Genomic DNA, 9,335 nt, shown 5'->3' with positions numbered 1-9,335 from the left:
ATCTAAGAACTATGTGAAATGAAACAAACAAAGACAATTAACGCAAAAGCTAACAAAGAACGGTTTTCACACAATCTTGGAAGGATAGGAGTTTGGATCCAATTGGAATAGATCACGGGATCTCACCTAGTGAACATGCTCATTTATTGGGCCTCACTCATGATTAAGCATGTCGCTACAGTTGGTTAGACCCTCTCTCGATTGCACCTAACACGTAGATCGACCTTTAATGTAAGACTCTTCTTAACATTACTCTCTCTCTTACTTTACCATGTCTCCATTTTAACTATTTATTATCATTATTATAAAATTCGTGCAGAAAAGTGATTGGAACTCCTAAAGTAAGACGGAGGGAGTAGTAAATAAAAACTAGAAACAACCAATGGGTAGAATGATGGTGAGGAGTCTTGTTCCTTCAATCTCCTGAATGGGTGAAGCTCCTTAGACTTCAATTCACCTTTTAAGTCTTCTATTTGGCTCAATTTGTGTGTGTGGAAGTTATGGGATCGAGTGTGTGAAGTCCCTTTTATACTCGAAGTTACAAATGGGCAAAATAAGGTAGCAGTAGCAATTGCCTGGCCGGGTGATTTTCATATATGAAAACATCCAGGTGGGCGTTATGTTAGTATCCTGTAATTCGACTAAACCGCCTGGGTGGGCGTTTCTTCGGATGGAAACCGTCGGCAGGGCGAATTTTCACTCTTTTGATGTGCGTTTTCAGCCAAAATGCCCGGCGAGCATTTTTTTGCCAAGAAAATGCTCGGGCATGCAAACTCTTTGTATTGGGCCGTTCAACTTCATTTAAGCTCGTTTTAGAAAAATAGCAAATAAGGGGATGAAACCTCAACTTTACACCTCAAATTACTTAACAACTTATGTTAATCACCAACAAAAACCATCCTAAACTATGAGTTTGTCAAGAAGCACATCAGAGCTCCGTTGAGTTTGTCAAGAAGCACATCAGAATTTTTAAATAACCCGAAGACGGATGCCTAATGTACGATACCACAACCAAGCTTCCCGGTTTGCAGATCTGTGAGCAAGCATCGCAGAACCATCTTGTTTAGCGATCTCATCCACGTAGTAGAGGCCTTGACGCTCAGTACCAAGCCCAATTATCCTCTTCGTCCTGATATCATGTAATACACAGAAGTTTGGATGCATCACTAAGGTACAGTTTAATTCTTTCATCACGTGGATGATAGACATAAGTTTGTGAGACATTTTGGGCATGTAATGACAATTTGTGAGTTTCAGGGTTGAGAAATATCAATAGTCCCACTCCCACTCACAACAGTCAACTCTCCATCGGCAGTTTGAATTTGACTTTTTGTCCCCCTACTAAATTCAGAGAAGTTATTCTTATCGTAGGACTAGTATTAGTTGCTCCACGGTAAAAAAATCCACCCACCCTCCTTAGGGTCATTTTTACTTTGAGCTATACATGCAGTAGGTATGTGTTCTAAGGGTGTAAACCGATTTAGGCTCAAAATAGAAGACTAAAAGTCGGTTTGAGTATTACGATGCAACTTTGAACATTATTTAGACTACTAAGAGGGGGTTTTCGTTTTCTATAACTAAGATCAAAGAACAAGTAGTCAAGTAAAGACACATAACTAAGCAAGACAAACAAAGGATGGTTTTTCACACAAATTTGGAAAGGTAGGGATATGGATCCGTTATTTTGGATCACGGGTTTCACCTAGGGATCATGCTTATCTATTAGTTCTCATGTGTGGCTGGGAATTGGTTAGACCCCTCTCTCGGGTGCATCTAACTCGTGGATTAATCCCTAGTGTAGGAGTCTCCTCCATACAATTCAAGATTAACTCCCTAGAACAACGGACCCAAGTCCTCTCTCTAGCTCATGCATCTCTCGATTACATGTAACACACGTAGTTGTTGATTACCTAACCATTCTAATCATGCATCTCTCAATGTCATTAATTAGAACAAGATATATCTAATTGTTAGCTAGGCAATTGGATAATAAGAGCTCAATAACCAACAAAAACCAACACAAGACATAGATAGCATAAATCAAGGATCAACCCATGGATTCCATACAAACATCACCACATCCCTAAGGAAAATCTAGCTACTCATGTTCAAAAAGATGAAACAAAAAGGAAAACAAAGAAAATAGAAGAAAACATGGATAGAAATTGGAAACTAGAACTCCCTATGGTAGAAATGATGGTGGGGAGTCTTCTCCTTCAATCTCTTGAGAGGGGAAGCTCCTAAGACTTCAAATCCTTCTACAAAACCTTGCTCTCTTGCTCAGAATTGTCGTGTGGGAGTTAGGGCTCGAATGTGTGAACTCCCTTTTATATTTGGAGTGAAAAATGGGCAAAATAAGGAATCTGTGCAAAACGCCCGCCCGAGCGATCCATAAGTGTCAAAACGGCCGACCGGGTGTTCTCTCTGGACCGCGATGCACTTGCAAAATGCCCGGGCGGGCGAAATCTCTGGAATCACCCTGTTCGCTCCGTTTTACCCGTTTTAACCTGTTTTTACTTCAAAACTCCAACAAACTCATTACTTCATCTAATTGATTACTAAATGGTTGAAAACCTATAATAAACACCTTAATTCCACAAAATCATGGATTAAACACCTCTAAAACCATCCTAAACTATGAGTTTGTCAACTCCCCTAAACTTAAACACTTTGTTGTCCTCAAACAAGAAGAAGAAATAAGAAAACAAACTCATGTAAGGATGTTGGAGTGTCATCATTGCCTCAATAGAAATAAAGTAATCAACAAGTATCAATGGCCTCGTAGAAAAGTAAAACATTATATAAAGTGTTACTTTAAGTTACTATCATGTAGTCAACCTTGCCAAATTGCCCTCACAAGGAGAAAATGCAATGTGCATTTGAAAATTTCACTCACTCTCAAAGTGTATATAAGCTCATGACATCACTCTCAAATCATCAAGGCATGCATAGTTTAGCATAGGCTTGCTCGAAATCTACACTCTCCTCTACTATGGTGTGATTAAAGATCAAAGGTCCGAAAGGTCTTCTCTATAGGTTGTAATGTAGGCTCTTTGGATAGGTGAGGTAATTTTTTGCTAAAGTGACTTTAACCCCCAAGATCTAACTTGTTCAACTTTACCGACTTTCTTCCCCAATCTTAGCTAGTTCTAGGCTTTGCATACACTCTTCCCATCTATCAACATTCCACTTTTGTCTTTTCCAACCTTCAAATCACCCTTTTCACCAAATGCCAATTATTCACTATTTTTCACTTTCATTTTTTTTTATTTTCTCCTTTTTTCCCTCAATGCTTTGCATGGTATCATCACTATTCTTTCTTTTATTTTTCTTTTGCTTTTCTACTTCAACAAGCTTGTTTCTTTTTGTTTGCTAAAACCCCTTTCAAACTTCCATTTCCTTTTGATTTTCAAAAGTGGCACACAAGAAATTCAACCCCTTGGTTTGTCAAAGGAAAGGTTTATCGGCTCAAAGTGGGCTAACAAGGATTATTAACATGATAACGGTTAAAAGTAAGATTTGGCTAACAAGGATGACCTAACGTCCTCCCTTGTCTCTATAACCACTATGTAGACTCAAGAAGATCGCAAGCAAGTTCTAGAAACATATGACATGCTTGAGATAAAACACACATTTATGAACAATATAGGCTTAATTCTCACAAGGTCATTTTGGCAAAAGACAAGGCACCATGCATTTCACTTTAGGCAATTTGAAATGAAAAATTACATGTTACTTAGCCATATCAACAAGGTTTTCAAAAAATTTTGCACACAATCATCATTGGCAACTCCTCCAACATGTCTCACACTCGTTCAAACTTCAATTTTCTCACCCTACTATCATCCTATCCAAGGGAGATTATTCAAACCACAAAGATAACAAGAAAAACATTCCTAAAAAGAAACATAAACACAAAAACACAAGTGAAACAAGGAAAACATTCCCCAAAATCCAAAATTAAAGAAAATCATAAGTTAAGGTTACATGCCCAAATGTCATCATCAAGTATATGCAAAAGAATAGGGGTACAGGCTGGGGGATAATCAATCAAATGTATAAATCAAGCACGAGAGAGAGAGGTAAGAGAGAATCCACTAGACACCCCCCAAACTTATTCCAAGCAAAGCTAGAATAAGTTTGAAAGAGAGTGGATCTCCCATGGACCTTCATTGCGGCGGAGGGGGCGGATGTTGCCGCTCATCGAGCCGAGCGTTTAGGTTGGCCCATTGCGCGTTGTTGAAATCAGTGAATTGATTTCAATTTATCTTGTGCTGCTCCCAACGGGCTTCATTCCGAGCCCAATACTCCTCCTGTCTAAACTTCCATCCGGGCCACTCTCTCGGTGAGAGAACTCATATCCTCGTCCTCCCACTCCTGTCTATCTCTTCTCCTCGGATTGCTTGTGCCGGCCTCATCACGACGGGGGACCTCCTTCTCATCATCATTATCATCATCATCATCATCATCTTCTTCTTCATTGTCCGCTTGCTCAACTCCAATCATGTACTCGTGGAGCTCCACATGAGGGTTGTCCTCCCCATACCACGGACTCGGGTCATATGACTGCCATGGGAGAACGGGTGGATTGGCTGCCTTGGCAGCTCTGTGGGCGCCAGCATTCATGCTTCAGTTCATCGTATACTCGGGACCGTTCACATATGTGTTCGTTGCGTCCGGAAGAGGGTAGTGATCTTCATCCCTCTGACAAAGATAGGCCCGCCGACGTTGGTCCACTATAATAAATCCCGTTCTCTTCAGATAATTGAGGTCCATCAGGGACATCCCAATATCCCTAACGAGGTCATCAGTGTATACTCCCAGATGGAGTGCAATGGACCCTATGACACCTGCACAAAACAATGTCCCCTTGTCTTTCTTGGAGGCCCGTTCAAGGTGCTTGATCATATAATGGGCAAGGTTGATCTGCCTCTTGTGAAGGAGACTCCATAAGAGAAAAAGCTCATCCCGCTGCACACTGCCTTGTTGTGATCGGGCAAATGGGTGGCCTACACACGCCTTCAGGATCATCCTCAAAATAGGGTTTCGGATCATCGAGGTATTGGCCCTGTTGGTTTGAAAGTCTCATTTAGCCCCGTGATCACCCTCCAAAATGCATTTTTGTCGAACTCAGTCGGCTCTCTGTGATCATTCACCATAAACCCATGCATTTCCTTGAAGTCTTCCATAGTCAACTCATATGGGTCGTTCCTTATTCAGAACTTGATTGCTCTAATGCTCCTTCGATCGGCGATCAGGTCCAAGGTGGAGAGAAACTATAATGTAAGCACTTGGTAGGAGGAAACATTATTCCCATTGAAGAGCACCGTCAGTTGCCCCACCTCACAAAGCTCTTTGAAACACTGTGCCAAGCCCAACTGAGTGAGGGCTTTCTGGGCATGGAAGTTTTGACACTCTATAATCGAGCTTCTCGAGGGCTTGCCATCTTTTCCTCTCGTTGCTGTTGTGCAACTCTACATCACAATCTTGGGCTCTTAGCACGATTTTTCACCTACAAAGAAAATGTGACAAAATTAGGTCTTATTTACAGCCAAAACATCCACACCTAATGCATATTACCAAAGTGAAGGTACTCCCCCAAACTTGTCATAAAACATAATCTATGCGCAATAGAGTATCCTTCACTATCCAATTCCACATCACAAACAATAGATAAGACAATAAGTGTAGGCTTTACGCCCGAAAGTGTGCATATACATCAACAATCAAAGCATACAAACACAAAATCCAAAAGTGAAGCTCAAGTGATGCACAAATTTGTCCTATAACTTGGTCTAGCATGCAAAGATCCTATCTTTCGCTCCAAAACATAGCCAATACAACACTAATCCACATGCTTAAGCCAAATTCTCTCTTAAGTCTCAATTAATAGCAAATATAACAATTCAAACCACAATTTCACAACTTTTTCCAATAAACCAACTCTCCATAGTCTCAAAATCCATACAAGAATGAAGTTCAAGGGACAATGTCCACCAAATACCACATATCAACTCATCCAAGTTCACAATTTCAAATGAATCTAAGACTTAACACCAAATCAAACCAAACAATCAACACAATTCATACTTTATCCCAAATTGTCCACTTAGACCAAACAACATGCTATTGTACCATAATAAATCGAAAACAGCCAAGATTGAACTATGCGTAAGTGAAAAAGGAGGAAGAATTCATACCTTTGACGCTTAAAAATGAAAATCCCCAATATTTTCTTCACACCTTGAACTTGTGGGAATCACCCAATTGATCCGATTAAAACACAAATTTGAAGTGCTAATATGAAGGTATAACCTGAATTGGTGGAGAGAAATGGGTGGGATTGGCCGGAAATCGGTAGTTGGTGGCTAGGGTTCCTAGTAGAAGTCAGGCGCTGCGGCTGAGGTCGCGTGTTTATATATACTGCATCGGAACGCCTGATCGGGCAAATGTTGAATTGCATAACGCTCGACTAGGGCGATTGGTCTGACTCGCGACTCTTCTTGAAAAAGCCCGATCAGGCGTTTTTGCATGAGCAAAACGCCCAACCGGGCGAACTCTCTGCCTTGAGAAAGTAATTGGGTGCATCAAACACGCGTAAAATGACACACCCAAATTAAACACTAAGAAACTCCTAAAAATGAGAGAAAAACACATTGACTCAAATAAAATTGTACCTACTAAGGGTTTCCTCCCCATAGCGCAATTGTTTAACGGTCTTCAAGCTTTCACTCAATTGCCCAACCTCACTCGGATAATGTTATCGGGGCTTGTCTTTGCTTAAGCAGCCAAATAAAGCTTATATAGCCACTTCTTCCACCAAGTGGGCTTCACATCTTCCCCAACAACACTTCCTTTAGATCCTCCATTTTCCAATTTGGCCACCTTCTTCTTTTTACCCCCCAAACTATGTTTATCCTCAAAACAACCATTTGGGGATAAATATCTCCTCCAAGGGTTTCTCAACCTCATCATCATTAGCCTTCACATGTGCCACTTGTATCATCTTGCAATCTTAAACTTCCAAGGGCACTTTTTCCACTCTCTTAGATTCTTCCATTTCATGGCGTTTCATCTTGCCTAACATAGAGAGGATGGTCGTCTTGTTTCCATGCCTAAGGGTGAGTTCTCCCTTAGTGACATCAATTAAAGCTTTCCTGGTTGCAAGGAATGGCCTTCCGAGGATGAGAGGGACATTTGAATCTTCCTTCATGTCCAAAACGACAAAGTCCACGGGGAAGATAAAATAACGACAAAGTCCACGGGGAAGATAAAATCATTCACCCTCACTAAGACATTCTCAAGGACTCCATTGGGAAACTTCATGAACTTATCCGCCATTTGGAGGGTGATGGTGGTTGGCTTCAAGACACCAAACTTCAACTTTCGGAAGAAGCTTAAGGGCATGATATTTATACTTGCCCCCAAGTCACACAAGACCTTAGTTTACCTATCATTCCCGATCACACAAGAAATGTTGAAGCTCCCAGATCCTTCATTTTTGCCGGCATCTTTTGTTGGATGATTGCACTACAATTCTCGGTCAAATTTTCGGTTTCAGAATAAACCAACCTCTTCTTCTTTGACATTATCTCTTTCAAGAACTTGAGGTAACCGAGCATTTGTTGGAGAGCCTCAATAAGAGGTATGTTGAGGTGCACCACTTGAGGAAAAGGAATTTTGACATCTTTTGGCTTGGGTGGAACAATTGCCTCGGGTTGAACCTCGGATGGCATAATAGGTGATTCCACCCTTATCTCATCTTTTTCTTTCTCTTTGGGCACTTCCTTAGCTTCTACCTCGGGCATAGGAGGACTCTCATAGCTTGTACCACATCTCAAGTAGATTGCCTTGCAATCTTTTGGATTTGAGTTGTAGTGCTTGGAAATTGTCCAGGTTAATGTATTTGTCCCACGGCTTGGGCAATTTGACTCACTTGGTGCTTTAAGGCTCCCAATCTTGTGGTGACCACCACTACTGCGGTTTCCACTGTATCAATCCTCATGGTGGAGTGTGTCATGATCCCATCGGTCTTCTCCATGAGAGCTTTCAAAAGCTCATTGGTGATATCACTCGAAGATTTTTAAGTGCCGGGCACATTGGCCGCCCCACTTGGTGCTCCAAATCCGGGAGGTGGAGCTGGTTGGGTAGCATTACTCGGATTCCCATATGAGAGGTTTGGAAGCGTGTTGAAAGGTGGGCGGTAGCCTTGATAATTACCACCCGCATTGTTAGGGCGATAATTGTTGAAATTTCTTTGGTTTCCCCCTTGGTTTCCTCCTTGATGGATGTAATTCACATCTTCAACGGTCGGTTGAGGTTCTCCCATGGGTGCCACCCCCACACTAAGGCTATCCGCCTTTTGATTCAACATCATCATTTGTTGGGTGAGAAGATTAAAGTCATCCGCATCCAGGACCGAAGCTACCGGCATTGAACCATCTCGGCCCGAGCTCCAACCCTTGCTAGTACAGGCAGTCCTTTGAAGCATCTTCTTGCACTCATCGACCCCCTTGTCCAAGAATGATCCCCCGAGCCAAAGTCTAATTGACTCTTGATAAACTCCGAGCATCCATTATAGAAGAGGCTCACTTGATGGCCTGGAGATAGCCCATGGTTGGGGCACTTCTTCAACAAAGCATCGAATCTCTCCCATGCTTCAAACATGGACTCTTGGCTCTTCATACTAAAGTGAGAGATCTCCGCTTGAAGGTTGAGAGTGGAGCTAAGAGGGAAGAACCTATCCAAGAAATTTTGGGCTAAATCATCCCAACTTGTAACCGAGCCCGGCTCAAGGTTATTAAACCAATCTCTAGCATATCTTGACAATGAGAATGGGAATAGCCTAAACTTGATTGTATCGTTTGGAACCCCATTAAGCTTGGTGGTGTTGGCGATCTCCAAAAATTTAGCTAAGTGCCTATTAGGATCCTCTGTGGGCCTTCCCGAGTAATCACGTTGCTCCACAAATTGAATCAATGTCGTCTTCAACTCAAAATTGTTGGCATTCACCCTTGTATCATAAGGTGGAATTGGGATATTGACATTCCCAAATGCATCTCTAACCGGTGCCTCTCACCTCCTTTCCTCCTCTCTTTCCCTTCTCATCTCTGCCATTTCTTGTTGTAATTGGAGAATGATTTGGTCTTGATTAAATGGAGGTGGAGGTGGAGGTAGAGGGGGAACTCCCCCATTGTTTCCATTTAGATTTTCCATTGGCTCAACTAGATGTTGAGCTCGCTTTCTCCTCCTTTGTCCTCTTCTCCTTCTATTGGTGGCTTCTATTTCCAAGTCAATCGGCTCAAGGGGTAGACGCCTTGAGCGCGTGAGTATAC

At 41.9% G+C, this 9,335-nt stretch overlaps 1 non-coding gene across 1 annotated transcript; it reads left to right on the top strand.

The window, feature by feature from the left end:
- The first annotated feature begins 8,608 nt into the window (after window positions 1–8,608).
- Window positions 8,609–8,715, top strand: LOC121759777. Its single transcript, XR_006041723.1, has one exon. It is a non-coding gene; the product is annotated as a small nucleolar RNA R71 (small nucleolar RNA).
- The last annotated feature ends 620 nt before the right edge of the window (window positions 8,716–9,335 follow it).

The sequence above is a fragment of the Salvia splendens genome, chromosome 12 (genome assembly GCF_004379255.2).
Source record: "Salvia splendens isolate huo1 chromosome 12, SspV2, whole genome shotgun sequence".
NCBI classification, from domain to species: domain Eukaryota; kingdom Viridiplantae; phylum Streptophyta; class Magnoliopsida; order Lamiales; family Lamiaceae; genus Salvia; species Salvia splendens.
Note: the sequence above shows the minus strand (reverse complement) of the source record. Positions and strands in the feature narration are given on the sequence as shown.